Source organism: Mus caroli, chromosome 14 (assembly GCF_900094665.2).
Source record: "Mus caroli chromosome 14, CAROLI_EIJ_v1.1, whole genome shotgun sequence".
NCBI lineage: Eukaryota > Metazoa > Chordata > Mammalia > Rodentia > Muridae > Mus > Mus caroli.
Window position 1 is genome coordinate 10,624,106 of NC_034583.1, and position 5,135 is coordinate 10,629,240.

General features: G+C 42.6%; 1 protein-coding gene across 11 annotated transcripts in view; it reads left to right on the forward strand.

The window, feature by feature from the left end:
* Thrb (thyroid hormone receptor beta) overlaps positions 1 to 5,135 on the forward strand; it is a 388,991-nt gene that overhangs the window by 130,467 nt on the left and 253,389 nt on the right. The window contains exon 1 of one of the 11 annotated variants that reach the window (XM_021181160.2): positions 211 to 745. The exons of the other annotated variants lie outside the window; for them this stretch is intronic. The gene's annotated coding sequence lies outside the window, so the exon portion shown is untranslated. Of the gene's footprint in view, positions 1 to 210; positions 746 to 5,135 lie in introns of those variants that run through there. 11 annotated transcript variants of the gene reach the window in all.

The following is a 5,135-nucleotide window of genomic DNA, read 5'->3' on the forward strand; positions in this document are numbered from 1 at the left end:
ACTCACTTTGTAGACCAGGCTGGCCTCGAACTCAGAAATCCGCCTGCCTCTGCCTCCCGAGTGCTGGGATTAAAGGCGTGCGCCACCACGCCCGGCTTATATTACTTTGAAAATAGAATAAAACTAGAGATGAGAAGAAAAAAAATAAGAGTATTTCTCATTTGTTTTGAGAAGTAAAACTTAAGAGAAATATAAAATATATCATTTGATGAGACTTTTACAAACACGAACACCAGGTGATCTGTGAATGTTTGAAGCTCAAACTCTTAATAAAATTAGAGTTTTGAAGAAGAGCAAGTTGACTTTTCTAGCTGATTCTGTCCTAAGGGTGATTGACGTTCTTGTTTACAGCTGTTGTATTTGTGCTTCCCAAAGTAACCACACAGTTACAGCAGTGAGCTGTTAACAGACTTGCTCTTTATCAAGAATCTTATCTACAGCCCAAGTTTCCCGACTGAATTGTACAGGGCCCTTACAAAGAAGCCATGTCATTAAGGTAGGTGAAGCAGTTCTAGTCTGTCAGAAAGTTCTAGTTTGTTTGGTTTTGTAAAGTCTGGTGACATCGAGTTGGCATTAATCATTTCCTTTCTACAGTCTGTGAGCTTCCAAACAGAGGGAGTGTCCAAACTGCCTTCTATCTGGCCCTGCCCACTGCTGAGCTCTTCCAAGTTTGTAGAGGGTGGACTTTGTGCATATGTACTTTGCTGGACTAATGCACCCTTTCAAGTAACTGCTCCCAAAGACGGTAGGGACCTGCACTCTTGTATAGCCAGGGATTCTGCTTGTAAACAGTGGGCTTGGAAATATGTTCCAAAATGTTATGAAATCCTTCAGAAGTGGTGCTATCATGAAAAGTAGGGCTGGAGATAAGGTGGGAGGTAAGGAGGGTGGTGAGGGAGGATATGGTCAAAGTATATTGTCTGCATGCAGGAAAAGGTCACAGTGGTGACACCCAGAATTTTGTATAATTTATATGCACTAAAATGGCATTTCTAGTAAATGCTACATTCAAAAAAAGAGTATGTTTCTAGATGAAGCAGTTTACATGAGCAGTGAAGTTTGCTTTTTTGGCATATTCTGTACATATCTGGAAATACCATAGTCATGAGTAATATTTTTAATTAATATTCTGCTACAGAAATCTAAATGCTTATGTGTATCGATGTTTCTATATTTTGAGCACTGCTTTTGTTATTGTGATACATTTTTCAGTGATAAATGGTGTTATCTGCTTACTTGTTAATTCTCTAAAACAAAGCTACATCTGAAGGGATTTATTTATTCATCTAAACACTTGCTTGTGCAAATAAGTGTGAGCATTCACTTCTTTCGAGTGTAAGCATGTCTCAAGAAGAGAGTTCTGAGGACATACTTTCCTCAAGTGCTTGTCTGACGTGAGTCCCTTCCTTCCCATAGAGAGTGGCACAAGTAACCTAAAGTGTCATTTCTTATTTTCAGACAAATATTGAAGCAGAAAGACTTAGGACTCTGGGCTCAGCCTTGGGTTTGAATTGTTATTCACATTCTTTACCTTTCAAAGTCCATTTCCTAGCCTGTGAATGGAAAGTATACATATTGACTTCATGGAACAGTGTCAAGGTCAAAAGTCACATGTGGGTGGTTCTTCCCAGCTCCCAGACCCCCACTGCACACGCTGTTATTACTAATCTGAGCAGTGCCTGGCACACAGTGGAGATCTGGGAAATGTGTTTTCCTTCTTTCCTGTCCTGCTGTCTTCCTCTCTCAGGTCAGCACCATCACACTGTCATTCTGTCAGTAGGTAGTTTGCTAGAAGATAGTGTCTCTGTCATATCTGACTGCATCCCAGGCTGACATGTCTGTACACCCAGAGAGCAGCACCTCAGTGCCATTGCCAAGCTACTCATGTTCCTTCTGGCATGTTTCTACTGCTGTATGCTTTGTTAATACTGCTCTGCTAATACATCATTTCCACTAATAATTAAATAAGCATTTGCATTAAGAAACAGGTATTTATAATGAAATCCAGTATTAGTTTAGGTTCAGTAAGGCTTCCTGCAGTTTGCTTCTGAAATGTCCCTCAAAGGCTCATCTATTAAAAATTTGGTCCCTGAGAGGTGACTCACAAGTGAGAGGTGACTGAAGCAAGCTTTTGAAGGTGGTGCCTAATGGGAGATTTTTGGCTCATACCAGGAGGCTGAGATCCTAGCTCCTTCCTCTTTCTCTTCTTTTCTCTGATTATGAGAATTTGGGGGACCATTCATGCACCCCCTCAAAAAAGGGTCCAAATCAAAAGGCCAACTGATCGTTCTCTGGAGCCTCTGACACTGAGCCAAATGAACCTTTTCTCTTTGTAAGTTGATTGACTGGAGCACTGTGTTACTGTGACACAAAGAAGAATGCAAGGACTGGGGTCAGATTTCAGGGTTTATACTTCAGGGAGTTGTGGGCATACAGACTGAACCTTGTTCATTTCCCAGGCTCTGTTGTTTCTCCTGTATGTATACAGTTCAGACTTACCTAAGAAATGAAAGTAATTAAAAATTGCTTAAAGACCTTTGCACTCACTTCAAGACAAAAAAAAAAAAAAATGCTGCCAGATTTCCTCATCTCTGTTCTTATCATACAAGGTTAGATTATGCAACTACTAAAATTAACATACATGGTTATTCTGAAATTATAAAATTTGTTACTTGACATTAATAAGCTTAAAATGTCAGCCCACTATTTTATTTCTTGTCTTTAAATTGTGTGAGGGACTTAAGAAATTCTTTTCCCTCATATAGTTGCGAAAAGATGTTTCCTATTTATCTTGTTTTCAAACTATTTTCAAAAGATCTTTGAAAAACTTTTATTCAAAGAAAATATTTTATTTTTCTCTTCCTTGAACTTCACAGTATGGTTTTTCAGAACATCGGACAAATGAATACCTTATGGACCAAGCACTTTGACCCACTGAAGACTCAAGCAGATTGCTTAATATCTACCAAGTGCCCCTGGGCTTTAGGCAGTCAGTCAGCTCTGGTACCCTGTATTTGGTGTGAATTGAATTATACCTGATTTATTCTTGGATGAGAGGGTGTTGGAAACATTAAGAATTAAGTTAATGAGCTCGCTGCAGAGGCCTTTAGGAGTCCTGGGGACACGATTGTCATGGTAATTTCCAACACTGTCTTGGGCTCTGAAACTCCTGCAGCTGGCCTTCACTGGGTGAAATGCTTAATCAACTAAGTAAAGATCTAAGTTTGTCCCTGAAATATTTACCCTTAAGGAAACATGGCTTGGTAAACTCTGATTTATTTCTCATCACCCAAACACTTCAGAGATCCCTTGCCACAACCAAAGAAGTGGTATCCTTTGACCTTAAAATTAAAAATTCCCCTAACTAGTAGAAGGGAAGCTTCAATTTTCCCACCAGCTCCTAGCAATTATCCCCATCTGAGTTGCATCCACCCTTGATAGATTCCAGATTCTAGCTGTTGCTTTTACCATTTTATAAGAATGGTCCCAAACTGTTCACATCTCAGGGGAGTGCCTGAGTATCAGTCTTCCCTTGCTCATCTGTGACCCTGGTGAAAGCAGCTTCCTTTCATGCCTGGCATTTACTCCAGCAAGGTGGTAGCTGTGGCACTTGTGAAGGTCAAATATACTGATTCATGATAAAGATAGTGCCACCATGTGTGGTGTATTGAACAGAACAGGAAGCTGACTGCCTTCCCCAAACTTAATCTGGTGTCTGAGAGACCAGTTTTGAACTTTAGTGAGTGAAACTATTAAAAGGATGCTAGGGAGAGAGAAAGGAAGAGGGGTGGGAGAACAGGAAGGCTTGGTATGAGAAACTGCCAGTAGAGAAGTCACACGCAGAGACATCTCCTGCTAGAGAATGGTGAATACAAAGTCTTCTGCTCAGGGAAGGCAGAAGGTTGCTGAGGCTTGACAGTATGGATGGGGAGGAACAGCAGGGCAGAAGGCAAGGCCAGAGGGATCCTGAGCAGGAAGCAGTGTGAGTCCTTGGTAGACACAGAGCATTGCAGGCTGGGAGAGGGGCACTTTGCCTCTTACACAGACTCAAGTAGGAGCTAACAAGGGTTTGGAGAAGGGGAGAGAAGAATCAGACTTTATGTTTAAGACACTGATGTGGCCATTGCACAGGGAGTAGGTGATTGAATATGCATTCAATACAATTAATTGCTGCCAAAAACACGTGGTGATTTTTAACTGCTGTCACTGTTCATCATCATCATCATCAATTTCTATATTTTTCTCTGCCCCTGTCTCCTAATCACCATGAGACAATTGCAGAAGACACCACACAGGTACTTCATTCCCAGCCTCCATGCCTGCTGCTGCTTCCTAAGCAGTTCCTGCTGCTCGCCCTCTGAGGGAAGCAAGTGCTCACACTGGGAGACAGCCCTGCTACAGAACTGGGTGGAAATCCTTCTTCTTGCTGGTGGAACTTGATTTCTTTCCTCAGCTCCCTGTGTCTTCTAGGGGCTTCATAGAGTGGTGCACCTAAACTCATAGTCTGTAATAGTGCCTGCTCTCATAGGGTGCCATCCTTCCCAGAGCTGCAGAGCACCTCATGCCCTTTCACTGGGTTACATGTTCATTTCCTAGTTTTGGGCACAGCTATGAGGCTTAGGTGGGCTGGGTGTCCTATGCATAGATAGGAAGGGTGCTATGACTTAAGCTAGGCTTTCAGGCTGTGGGGCAATGGGCTATGCACAGACAGCCTGGTCTCCACTTGAGCTGAGGTCTTGAACCCCGGTGGGAGCCGATGGGTGGTAATTTCCACCTACATGGGATGGAAGGAGTTCGATCAGGTCTCCTAGACCCCTGGCTCCTGTCAAAGTTACTGCCTCCAAAGCCCCACAAGAGAGGCATGTGGCTAGCAGTCACATAGACAATGTCTCAAGCATCTGCGTTCTGGCTAGACTCCTCCCCACAGTTATCTAGCAACAGCAAGATAGCAAAGCCCACTATAAGAGGGGCTGCTTGGCCCCTCACTCTTTAAGCTTTCTTACTTTCTAACTCTGCTTCTCTCTCTTTCCCTTCCCACCTCTCTCTCTCTTTAAGCTTTTACCTCTTACTCTCTAGCCTTCCTTCTCTCTCTCTCTCTCTCTCTCTCTCTCTCTCTCTCTCTCTCTCTCTCTCTC